Source organism: Phyllobates terribilis, unplaced genomic scaffold (genome assembly GCF_046119375.1).
Source record: "Phyllobates terribilis strain yellow unplaced genomic scaffold, ASM4611937v1 Scaffold_11__3_contigs__length_659146591, whole genome shotgun sequence".
Classification (NCBI taxonomy): domain Eukaryota; kingdom Metazoa; phylum Chordata; class Amphibia; order Anura; family Dendrobatidae; genus Phyllobates; species Phyllobates terribilis.
Window position 1 is genome coordinate 64,868,887 of NW_027362771.1, and position 14,028 is coordinate 64,882,914.

The window sequence follows — 14,028 nt, forward strand, 5'->3', positions numbered from 1 at the left end:
TCGCATGTTTCCCCTGAGATCTGCCAGAAAGACGGATTTTGGTAAGAACTTACCTGTAAAATCCTTTTCAGCGAAGGCAGGAAGGGAGACACAGATTCTCTACTTCGTGGGTAGGCGGAGCCCCATAGGATAGTCACCTCAGATTGGAAAATGACGACCGGCCCCTCCAGTATATAGGCTCCTCCTACTCCCATGTTCATCAGTCCGTACACAAGCTAAGGAAGAGCAGACCAACCAGCAGAACAACATATCCCCTTCTGAAATTTCAGAAATGAGAAAAAACAGGTTATGTAATAGAAACACACAGTCTTAGGCATACCCCATTGGACCTGACACTGTGTAGAGCTGGCAAAACTGGAAGGAGAGCCGTAGAGCGCTAAACCCAGTCCAGAAGATCGACATCAGGAAGGAGACGCGCTGCATCTAGAAACACAACAACACACTTCTGCCCTGGGAGGGTGCTGTGTCTCCCTTCCTTCCTTTGCTGAAAAGGATTTTACAGGTAAGTTCTTACCAAAATCCGTCTTTCAGCAGCAGAAGGGAAGGAAGGGAGACACAGATTCACTACTTCGTGGGACGTCCTAAAGCAGTACCTACTTAAGGGTGGGAAATAGAGGCAGAAGCTTCCATACCCCAAAACTTAGGCAAGAGCACAAACCGCGCTAAATAATGGAAAACTAAATAAGGGGATAACTTAAATTACCGCCGCCTGCAGGACCCTGCGTCCCAGGGCCACATCGGCTGAAGCACTTACGTCCACCTTATAAAACTTAGTAAAGGTGTGAACGGAGCGCCAGGTGGCCGCCCGGCAGAGCTGCGCTGCCGAGGCCCCCTGACGAAAAGCCCACGATGAGCCAATGGCTCTCGTGGAATGAGCTTTAACTTTAACCGGACAAGGCTCGCCCTTGAGCCGGTACGCTTCCAGGATAGCTGAACGGATCCACCGAGCTATCGTGTCTTTGGAAGCATGTTGACCACGCCGATGACCTGCCGGAATTACAAAAAGAGAGTCCGACTTCCGAAGACCTTGAGTGATCGTAAGATAGAACTTCAATGCCCGCACTAAGTCCAACGAGTGCAAGGCCCGCTCCCTTGGATTCTTAGGTCCTGGACAAAGCGAAGGCAACACAATGTCCTGATTAATGTGGAATTGTGACACTACCTTAGGCAAAAAATCTTCACGAGTACGAAGCACCACGCGATCCGGAAAAAATTCCAGAAAAGGAGGTAAGCAAGAAAGTGCTGCCAATTCCGATACCCTTCTCAAAGAGGTGACTGCCACCAAGAAGGCCACCTTCCAAGAAAGTAGTAAAAGTTTAGCAGAATCCATAGGCTCAAAAGGCCTATGCTGAAGGGCTTCCAGGACTAGATTAAGCCGCCATGGAGCCACAACTGCCCTCCGTGGCGGAAACTGACGTGCGACTCCGCGAAAAAAAGAACGAACATCCCTGCGAGAGGCAATAGCCTTCCTAAAAAGTGCGGAAAGAGCAGAAGCCTGTTCCCGCACCGTACTTACTGCCAAACCCCTGGCCAGACTAGATTGCAGAAAGGCCAAGAAGTTGGGGATGAAAAAACCCTCGGGTTTCTTGAGGATCCAGAACACCATGAATAGAAAGACTCCCAAGTTCTGTGATAAATCCTGGACGTAGCTGGACTCCGGGCCGCCCGCAAGGTAGCAATGACCTCGGGCGAAAAACCGCGACGGGTCAAGATCTCGGTCTCAAGAGCCACGCCGTCAAACGAAGGGACCTCAGGTCCGGATGATGAATGGGCCCCTGAGTGAGCAAGTCCGGGCGAAGGGGCAGCGGAAACGGAGGTGCCGCCTGAAGAGACACCAGCGTCGAATACCATGTCCTCCGCGGCCAGTCTGGTGCTATCAGAATTATTGATACCCCTTCGAGTTTGATCCGTCGGATCACCAGAGGCAGTAAGGATATCGGCGGAAACGCATAGATCAGCTTGAACTGACCCCACGGGGCCACTAAAGCATCCACCGCCACCGCCTCCGGGTCCCTGTACCTGGACATGAACGTCGGAACCCTGGCGTTCAGCCTGGATGCCATCAAGTCCACCTGAGGAGTCCCCCAACGGGAACACAGCAGAGAAAACACTTCTGGATGGAGACTCCATTCCCCAGGGTCCACTTGCTCGCGACTGAGGAAGTGCACCGAGATATTCAACACCCCTGGAATGTGAATTGCAGAAATTGCTGGAACTTTGGACTTGGCCCAGACCAGGATTCGAGAGACCTCCGACATGAGACTGGAACTCCTCGTCCCGCCTTGGTGGTTGATGTACGCGACAGCCGTAGCGTTGTCCGACTGGATCCGGACCGGTAGACCGCTTAATAAGACCGTCCAATGTTGGAGGCAGAGAAATATTGCTCTCAACTCCAAAATGTTGATCGGGAGAGACGACTCCTTTGGCGACCAGACCCCCTGAATCCAGAGGTCGTTCCAAACTCCCCCCCCAGCCTGTCCGGCTGGCATCGGTTGTCACCACCGACCATCTCGGGGGAAGGAAGGATTTCCCCACGGATAGAGTCTCCGGACGTAACCACCATCCAAGAGACTCTCGCACCCTGCGGGAGATAATGACCGAGCGATCCAGAGAAGTTAGCGATCGATCCCAATGGGTCAGAATAAGGTTTTGGAGATTCCGGGAATGAAATTGTGCAAACGGTACTGCTTCCATAGTTGCCACCATTTGACCCAGAAGGCGCATGCATTCCCGAAGGGACATTGACAGCGCCGACCTCATAGCCTGGACCAGAAGACGAAGGTTCGTCTGTTTGACAGGAGGCAGGGACACAACTGCCCGAACTGTATCGAACTGCATCCCCAGGAAAAGAATGGACTGTGCTGGCTCCAATGACGATTTCTTCCAATTGATCAGCCACCCGAAGTCCATCAGGTACTGAAGGGAGAGATCGCGAGCCGTTATTGCCTCCTCTGCTGTGGGTGACACTATGAACAGGTCGTCCAGGTAGGGGAGGATCGTAACCCCCTGTCTTCGAAGAAGCGCCATGAGAGGAGCCAGAATTTTTGTAAAAACCCTGGGAGCTGAGGCCAACCCGAAGGGTAGGGCCACAAACTAGTAATGGGCTTGACCTATAGCGAAACGCAAGAAACGCTGGTGAGCCCTGCCGATAGGGATATGCAAATAGGCGTCGCGGATGTCTATCGACACCAAGAAATCGTACTGCGACAGGGTCGCTATCACCGATCGGAGAGACTCCATGCGGAACTTCCGTGTCTGGACGTAAATATTCAAATCCCTGAGATCCAGCACCGGACGAAACTTGTCCTCCTTTTTGGGGACCACAAAAAGGTTGGAATAAAAACCCTTTCCCTGGTATTCCGGAGGAACCTGAACCACCACACCCTGCTGTAGGAGAGAGTCGACCTCCTGAAACAGTGCGGCAGCCAGTCTTGGCACGGACGGAATGCCCGTCAGACGAAACCTGTCTGGAGGTAGAGAATGAAACTCTATGAAATAGCCTGCCGACATAACCCGTGTCACCCAGGCATCTGCTATGTGGGATGCCCAGATCGACCCGAATTGTAGCAGACGACCTCCCACCCGAGAGCCCTCGGGGGGATCCCTGGCGTCAGTCAGCCTTAGCGGACTTTTTATCAACCTCCCGTCTGTCCTGACGGGACCGTTGCTTCCAGAAAGTACGAGATTTCTGGGCGGATCTGCCGGAGGATGAGGGATGACCCAATCTCCAAGAAGGCTGACTGAATCGTCCCCTGGCCCGAAAGGACCGAAGACCTCTGCCGGGCCCTGTCCTGCTGGCTGTGGATGCCACTGCCTTTTTCCCAGGCAGAGTAACATCCTTAGCTTTAGCTTTGGCAATTAGTTCCGAAAGATCTGAACCAAAGAGCTGACCGCCCTTATATGCCAGACTAAGCAATCCCTGTTTAGATACCGCATCTCCGGTCCACTGTTTAAGCCACAGAGCTCTTCTAATCGTGACTGCCGAAGTCTGAGCCCTGGATAGAATTGAAGCAGTGTCCAGTACTGCATCTCTGCCATAACACATAGCTTCTTCCATTCGCTGAAAAAGCTTTTCCACTTCTGAACGCGAAGTCCCATCCTGCCACGCCGCACGCAGCTGATCCAACCACCGCAGAGAAGCCTCACCGGCCCACATGGCCCCCAAGGCCGCTTGGAAACCATGACCTGCGGCTTCATAGATGGATTTCGCCGCTGACTCCGATCTTCTGTCCAAAGGATCCTGAAGATTGGCTCTCCCTTTAACAGGAAGCAGGGAAGACTTGGTCAGCTGAGACAGAGATATGTCCACCTCAGGAGAGGGAACCCAATTAATAACCATCTCCTTGGCACAGGGATATAGGGCATCAAAAAAACGCGTTCCTCGGAAGCGTTTATCCGGACACTGACGCTCCTTCTCCACCGCTTCGTTAAGTTCCTCATGCGCAGGTAATGTAGAACGAACACGGCGCGTCTTCTGATACAGACGGGCCGACCTAGACGGTCTTGTCGGCTCTTCAGACAGCTCTAATACTTCCCGCATGTCCTTAATAAGCCCATCTACACGACCAGAAAGAGAAACAGAGCGATCCTGTTGATCCTCCTCTTCGGACTCAGAAATTTCATCAACCGAATCTGTTGGTGAATCTGAAACCTCTGATGCGCTCTGCGAGGGAGACAACGCCACCATAGTCTTGTGGCGCTTTTTACCTCGTGGCATTGGGTGTGATCTAGCTGACACCCACTGTCCCAGGAGACTAGAGAGACTATCAATGGAGCGAGTGAGCGCCTCCACTTTAACATCACTGAGCGTTGAACTTGATGTAGTAGAAGGCCTGAGTGTATCAGAGGCGTGCGACTGAACCTGAAACGGATCAGGAGACCGATCCGCACTCCCAGGCCCCTGATCCGACATGCCACCCACACCAGATGCCAGGATGTACAACAAGGATGGCAAAAAAAGTGTAAAAGCTGCACAGCCTGTTTTCAAAACTCACTCTTTTTTTTTTTTTATATATGCGTCAGGCTCTGAGGGGTTAAAGCTCACCCTTAGAAAAGAGCTACCCCAGAAAGCCGAGCAAAAATCAATAGGGGGAAACTCCCTTAAACACCATGTGTTTCCCCTAAAGTTCCACTTTTTCAGAAGGGGTTAACATCACAGCAACTATAATACTACGCTGCCTAAAAGGTCAGTGAAGTAAATAGCTTTAGGAGAGAAAGCGGCAGTGCTCATGAGGACTCCTAATAGGTAGCCAAAGTGACAGCACTGACAAAGAACCCCTGCCAGAGGCAGAGGGGGTACTGCGGCGACCGCTCCTCCTGAGTGTGTCGCTTCACTTTTTTTTTTTTTTATATATATGCGTCAGGCTCTGAAGGGTTAAAGCTCACTCTTAGAAAAGAGCTACCCCAGAAATGCCGAGCAAAAAATCAAAGGGAGAAATTCCCTTAAACACCATGTGTTTCCCCTAAAGCTCCACTTGTTCAGAAGGGGTTAACATCACAGCAACTATAATACTACGCTGCCTAAAAAGGTCAGTGGAGTAAATAGCTTTAGGAGGGAAAGCGGCAGTGCTCACGAGGACTCCTAATAGGTAGCCGAAGTGACAGCACTGACAACGAACCTCTGCCAGAGGCAGAGGGGACTCACCGGTACTGCGGCGACCGCTCCTCCTGAGTGTGTGGACGGATGGGGAGCAGAGAGCAGGAGATGCCGCTGGACGCCGGAGGGAGAAGCAGGGACTGCCAGCGCGTGCTCAACCAAGCACTTCCTGTCTAAGTAATGACGGCAGGAAGCCAGGAGACGCTAAGCCACGCCCCCACTAGGCCACGCCCCCCGCCAAAGCCCGCGCTTATTCAAAAAACGAGGGCAGAAAACTTCCTACCTCTATGAAGGCAGGAAGCAAGTCAATAAAAGCAAGGAAACGGGCGCAAATACAGGGAGCTTCCTGCCTCAATGAAGGCAGGAAGCAAAAACGAAAAAGCATGCGCAAATAAAAAATAAAAATTACTGGCCTCCGTCTCTGCTCCCCAGTCAAGGCAGCGTCTGAAATAGACAAGAAACACACAGGCAGTACACTTGCCGTAGCCGTCAAAGATACTTTTTAGACCAAAGAGCACTTACCCGGCTGAACGCCACATGGATCCTCAGGGATGTGTGGCGCCATGGCCCTTTGCTCCCCCCCTATGGCGGAGCACGCAGGGACCCTCTCAGATGTGTGGTGTGCGCCTCCGCCAGGGAGCGCCCTGTATCCCCCGGGGCCGGCAGGCATAAGTGGGAACCTCCTCAAGGGGTACACAGAGCTGCCAGGGGAGGGTCAGGGGTCTCAGCAGCGCCGAGACCCCTAGAGACCTCTAGACCACGGGGGGTCCAGGACTCGCTGGATATAAAATAACAAACTCTTCTGAGGAGCTGCCGAAGCAGCGACTATCCTCTGAGACCTCAGATAAAAAGACTGATGAACATGGGAGTAGGAGGAGCCTATATACTGGAGGGGCCGGTCGTCATTTTCCAATCTGAGGTGACTATCCTATGGGGCTCCGCCTACCCACAAAGTAGAGAATCTGTGTCTCCCTTCCTTCCCTTCTGCTGCTGAAATAGGGCGTGTTTTTTTTGTGGAAAGAAGGGACATTTTATTGGGGCCTCTCCCTCGATTCCTAAGCAAAAATAAACTCAATTAACCCTTGGGAGTCTGTAGTTGGATAATCAAGGAGTATGTTTGTCTTCAACCTGCAGTTCTCGGTTTGCCCTGATGGCAAAGGTGGTGCTAGAGTGCAGGACTGAGAACATTTCTGTGTTTGTAGACAGTGAAGCTGGAGTCAGCATGGTTGAGGCTGAGTTTGCGAGAACTTATGGGCTTGCTTGTTGTACCTTAGTTAAGCCCATTACTATTTAGGCCATCGATTCAGCACCACTTGCGCAGAAAGCTTTGAGTCAGATTGTACACAATATAAGACTGAGGGTGGGGTCTTTTCATTATGAAGTAATTCCTTGTTATGTCCTGGAGGGCCTTGCCACTCCAATTGTACTGGGTTTACCCTGGTTGGTGAAACATAATCCGATAGTGGATTGGCAATCCAGAGAGATTGTTCAATGGGGAGATTACTGCCATGAGAACTGATTAAACATTTCCCTTTCTGCTGTCTCTACAGAGACTTTACCTTCATTTTTGTCTGGGTTTGAGGACATATTTTCTGAGAAGGGGTGTCAGGATTTGCTTCCTCATGGTGCATATGACTGTCCCATTAACCTGACCCCCCGGAGCTAAATCTACCAAAGTCTAGACTGTATAATCTTTCTGGCCCTGAGAGACAAGCCATGAAGGATTTCATTGCGGAGAGTCTGGAGAAGGGACATATCAGACCCTCATCTTCGCCCGTTGCGGCAGGGTTCTTCTTCGTGAAGAAGAAAGATGGCGGTCTCATTCCCTGTCTAGATTTCCAGGAATTTAATCAAATTACCATCCGAGATCCTTACCCTCTTCTTCTGATTCCAGATTTATTCAACCAGATTGTGAGGGTTAAGGTGTTCTCCAAGTTGGATTTAAGGGCAGGCTACACCTGGTTAGAAACAGAGAAGGGGATGAATGGAAAACTGCGTTCAATACCCCTGAGGGACATTTCGAGAGTCTGGTTATGCCTTTCGGTCTGACCACTGCACCTACAGTATATTTTTCATCATTTGGTGGGCAGGTTTGTGGTGGTATGGATGATATTTTGGTTTACTCGACTGATTTCGAGACACATCAGGGAACATGTTAAACAGCTGCTTAAGATATTAAGGGATAAACTTATAAACTAGAGAAATGTGTTTTCGCCGTCGAGGAGGTGCAGTTTTTGGGGTACCGGTTGTCGTCTTCAGGTTTTCAGATGGATCCAGAGGTCTGTGCTGTACTTGATTGGGACCGTCCCGAGAACCTAAAGGCATTACAGCGCTTTCTGGGCTTTACTAATTTTTACCACAAATGTATACAAAATTATTCGGTAATTGCGAAATCCCTTACTGACATGACCAGGAAGGCGTCTGATTTTTCTAACTGGTCAAATCCCGCCCAGCAGGCTTTTTCCTCCCTAAAGAGTTGTTTTGCCACAGCACCTATACTCAGTCAACCCAATGTTTCGCACTCGTTCATCGTAGAAGTTATGCGCCGGAGGTGGGGATTGGGGCTGTGTTATCCCAGGGTCCGTCCCCTGGTAAAAGGCGTCCATGCGCTTTCTTTTAAAAAAAAAAAAGATCTTCGGCTGAGAGAAATTATGACGTGGGTAATAAGGAACTTTTGGCAATTAAATTGGCCTTCGAGGAAAGGCGACATTGGTTGGAGGGGGCAGTCCATCCTATTACTGTTATCACAGACCATAAGAACCTGTCATATCTTCAGTCTGCTAAATGTCTCAACCCTAGGCAAGCTAGATGGTCCCTGTTTTTGACTAGGTTCAATTTTGTCACTTTCTGTTCAGGGGTCAAAAACATCAAGGCTGATGCTTTGTCCCGGAGCTTCCCTGGTGGTAGTGACCAGGAGAATCCTGTCCCAATTTTGCAGAAGGGGGTAGTCATTTCGGTGTTGTACCCTGACCTGGAGGGTGAGGTGTTGGAGGCTCAGGGGGACGCCACTGTCTCCTGCCCTTCGGGGAGGTTATTTGTACCATCTAATTTGCACCGTAATTAGGGAACATGACAACTCGGTGCTTGCTGGTCATACAGGTGGTAAAGGAACCGCAAACCTCCTTTCTCGTCGTTTTTGTTGGCCGGAGTTGCATTGGAATGTGGTTGAGCCGGTGTCTGCTTGCAGTATTTGTGCACATTTTAAAGTATCGCCTACCCGTTTGTCTGGTCCTCTCCTTCCACTGCCTATAGCTAGCAGGCCATGGACACACTTGTCCATGGATTTTATTACTGACCTACTGGTATCTGCAGGCAAGACTATGGATTTGGTGGTTGTAGATAGGTTCAGGAAAATGGTTAATTTCATTGCATTACTGGCACTTCCAAATGCCAAGACTCTTGCTCAGGTTTTTATTAATGAGATCGTGAAGCTTCATGGGGTTCACTCAGATATGATGTCAGATCGGGGGACCCAGTTTGTTCTGGAAAGCTTACGGTACTCGACTGGGGGTACAGCTGTCCTTTTCCCTCTGCCTTCCATCCTTAGTCGACTGGACAGACCAAGCTCAATCAAATTGAGACTTACCTCAGGTGTTTTGCCTCCGAAAACCAGGAGGATTGGGCATTTTACTTATCATTGGCCGAGTTTGCTATTAATAATCATCTCCAAGAATCTACCGGCAGGTCATCGTTCTTTGGTGCATACGGTTGTCAAGCAAGATATGGGAAAGACTAAGTGCAACACGAAGGGAAGAGGGGGAGGGAGCCCAAACACTCGGGAAAGTGGGAGTGGAGACCCCTAGGCAGATCTAATAACACCCTGCCAACCCTACCGTCTCTATATACTGTAGGTTCCACACCCATCGCCGAGCAGGACCCTAAACCCTGTATGTCACTAGATAGGAGGGGGAAGAACACTTGTCAGGCCCCACTAAAAACTAAAGACAACAAGGTAGACAAAGGGGATAAACTTCACTTGAGCAGACACCAGAGGAGTTATGCCAACTGTCCTCCAAGGGCACCAGAGAAGAAGCCAGCCAACAGCTAGTGATCCAAGCATGCACAAAAGGTACATAGAAGCATCACTGGAAATTGCCTAGAGCAAACTGATTTTTTAAACTCCCATGCAAGGGTGTGTCAATCAGCAACAGGAGGGAGGTCGCCGCTGGATCTTAAAGGAGGGATTAAGAAGGTGTCTGCAATGCCAAGCGCAGTGACCTTCTACAGCCAGATTTAGAGCGACTGTCTATTACACCTGACACACCCGTGACAACTGTTTCCATCCTCAGATGGTACTTTTAGTGGGGGAGGGGCTTCGTTAGTTCCTGAGGAGGAAAGTTTTGCTTCATCGCTCTCTGTGTGGCGGGGGGTTCAGAATAATTTGAAGATCGTGGGAGACCGATACAAAAGTATGGCTGACAGGAAACGCTCGCAGGTCCAGACGTGAGTGTGAATGACTTTGTGTGGTTGTCTACCAGGAGTTGAAGATTCCTTCCTGGAAGCAGGGACCTAGATTTATTGGCCCCTATAAAATGACCGCTGTCTTTAACCCTGCAGTGTTTCTTTTTGAGTTACCTCAGGCTCTTAATATCCACAATGTGTTTCACAGGTCTCTGCTCAAGAAATATGTAGAACCTCTCGAGTCCTCTCCCCTGACACCGCCCCCAATCATGGTTGATGGGAATTTTGAGTTCTAAATTTTGATGATTGTTTATTCTTGCCTCCAGCGTTGTTCCCTACAGTATTTGGTGCACTGGAATGGTTATGGTCCAGAGGAAAGGATGTGGGTTTCAGCATCAGAGGTGAATGCCCCTAGGCTGTTTCGCTCATTCCATGCCTCTCATCCTGAGAAACCTGGTCCTGAGGCCACTCGTAGAAGGGGGGGGGGGGGGTACTGTCACGGATGTATCAAGTGTGACTGTCGTTCTGAAACCGGCTGTAGGTCACTGTGCTTGGCTTTGCAGACGCCTTCTTGATCCTTTCATCTCTGTAGTGTAGCGATATCCTTCTAGGACCTAGCAGTAACGTCCACCTTCTTCTGCTAATTGACACACCCTTGAGCAGCACAGGAAGAAGTGCAGGGACCCATGCCATCAGTCCTCGCACTCCGAGCACTGTGATCGATCAATCTGACTGACTAATCACAGTATGATCGATACTGTGATACCGGGGTCAGCAGGACGCTGATGTAAAGTAGACATGTGGCAATTGTTATTTATTAACTATTTTGTGTGGTACAACGATCTGGTTTAAGGGCATAAAAATTCAAAGTTTGAAAATTTGTCGAAAAATTTGAACATTTCACAATATTTTCATAAATAAACACAAATAATTTTGACCAATATTTTCCACTATCATGAAGTACAATATGACATGAAAAAACAATCGTAGAATCACTGGGATATGTTAAAGTGTTCCAGAGCTATTACTACATAAAGGGACACTGGTCAGATTTGGAAAATTTTTCTTGATCATTAACGTACAAAGTGGCTTGGTCCTTAAGGGGTAAAGCAGAATACTGCCCAATCACGAATAGAAAAATATGTAGTTTAAAAGGGTTGTCCAAGCTTGGACCAAAAGTCTGCAGCCACAATATGGGTGCAGTTGGCTGTATTAATCGTGCGAGGATCGCATTGCAATTCTCAGACTGGCAATCAGCAACCCTGCTCTGAGCGTGACAGCTTCATAGAAATACATCCTGTCACGCTGAAGTCAGGAGAGCAGACAGCCAGTGCAAGGATTACGATATGATGTGATCATCGCGTGAGTAATATGGCCATCTGACTGTGCCCCATGAGACTGCAGACTGCCAAGTTGTGACAGTGTGTGGTGCGCTTGCTAGCAGTCATGTGATCGCATGTATGCAATTTGTATACTGGCTAGTCTTATCTGGCATCTTTCAACTTACTTCTATGGAGAGAAACCAAATGAGTCAAGATGGCAAGCGACCACAAGTATATAAATCATATACATGCAATCACATGACTGTTTACTACTATGGGAATTATTGTAGACTTGTTACAAAGTGTGCATGTGCATTGAGTGATTGCAGTCTTTTGTACCAAGCCTTGGACATCCTTTTAATTAAAGCAGCACGTTTCTCTCTATCCCTTCCCAGCAGTGATTTTACAATCAGTGTAAAGAAACAAGAAGCTGAAACCGTAACCTTCACCAATTATATGAAAATGAACCCCATTACGACTCAGATGACCAAGGACATTGTTATGGAGACCATCTATGCCCTAGACTACCAGGGATGCTGAAACCTCCCTCTCTGTTTTGGATTTGTTACCATAAACTCGTACATAGAAATCATGGGGTCCCATAGCAGAAGTTCTAATTGGGCCCCCCAATAAAACAAAATAAAAATATTTGGTGGGGGTCACAAGAGCATATATCACAACTTTGCAGCCTTTACAAAGTAATTTTCCTTCTCCTGAAGAACCTAGATTCCCCTTTCATTGCACCCATAAAGTATGTCAACAAAAGTGCCCCCCAAACACTGTATGATACCCCCACACGCCAGTATGATGACCCCAATACAGTATGATCCTCCAACTGTGACATCCACACAGCCCACCATGCAGTACTCTGCATAAACTAACTACCCTAATTAGGGCAAATTTTTGGCATTGTACAGCAATAATTGCTGATCTATCGATAACCTTTAGAAGGAACACTGTCTAGCTCAAACTACTCTGCTCACTAACTACAAATGAAATGAGGAAATATTGACTAAGATGACAAATCCATCATGCAGTAGCAGTTTACTAAATGTGGAAGCAGACCAAAATGGTAGAATAATTTTCTTGAATCTTTATTCAAGAAATTAGATTAAATAATTTAAGGAAAACTTAAAAGAAGAATTCTAAGATCAGTGTAGTAATATTCTAGTAACCAAATTAACTTCAAAGCTTAAAGTATGAATAGTTAAAAGATTTCAATATCTAAAATGTGATATTGGTAGTTGTGGCTTTATAATATACAGTAAAAAAGCCCAGAAATGCTATATATAATTTTCATGTGTCTCCTGTCTAGAAACTGACCTAATATTTGTTCTTGCCAAAGGGAACTATATGTTAGTGTCATTTAATGTGTGCCCACAATTACTCATGAAACAGATTGCTAAAAGCCATGTCTTCTGCTCATTATTGTATGTAATATTTACTAAAATATTAATTAGAATCTTCAATTGTCCAGAAAATTCGAGTCATTTCATTACTACTGTAAAACTAACTGAAAATAGATGACATAGGTCATACTCATGTATGCTAGTACAAAGAGTAAGTGAAACCTGTGGTTCAGTAAATCTGAAGACAGGCAATTAAGGAAATGTCCATATAACGAGTGATTGGTCAATGCAATGTGTCTGGGAAGGCTCATTAAACTATAATTTGGAGCCACAATAACCATTTAAATGCTGTATGTGAACAGTTAACCATTATCTACGCCTCATAAATAAAGAATAATGTCCATGGAGCATCATCTCTGCATTGCCTGAGCACTAGCAGCCAGATAGGGGAAATTCATAAGTAATACTGATGAATCAGCAACAACTATTACTTTAGTCCACAGTAACCATGAGCAGGCACCGACCAAGGAGGCACAGAAGCTGTTGACTTTATTAACATCTTTATTTCATATGATTTGACAGTGATTACAAGACAATGACTACATATACAAGATTACAACACTAGTATTTGTACAATATGTACTTTATAGATGACCTGGACTGATAAACCAGAGATACATTTACAACATTCTAAAAATCATTGGTAAAACCCTTAAAAAAATGTTCAGTTTGTAACATTGGAACTCCCGTTCTATGGATATGCCTACCTACTTTTTTATTGTGGCATAAGACTATACATGCATGATCAATGGCTGTCTGATCATTAGGACGTATCACTATAAGAGAGGGTAACTTGCCTGGGTCATTGCGCTCTCAGAGACTGGAATGGGCACCTTTAGTTTCAAAGTTGAGTGGGGGTCCTAGTGATTGAATTTTACTCCCTAACACATCTAGAACGATATACAGTACATATAAATTGTGGAAATCCCTCTTTACCAATATAATGATAACTACACAGAAAAAGTACAGATGCAAGTTAACGAGGGACATCTACATGAAGATCCTAATGTATTACAATGTAAGCGCCTGGTGGACCCTCATTGGTTCCCCAAAACAGAGTTTGGAGGTGTCTAAGCTGCAGTGGATCCTCTGAACTGGAGAGCTTCTGGTAGAGCAGCATTAAATAATAGGTGAACATTCACATTTTATAACGCCAACCTCTTAGTGCAGAGATTAATCTGCTGCAATGCAAATCAGTCTGCTACAACAGAACCACTGCAGGCGCCATAGAGAGACTGAACTCTGCTGACAGCTTAGGAGGGACACAGGGTTTACTCGCATGCCATGTTGTACTTGAAAA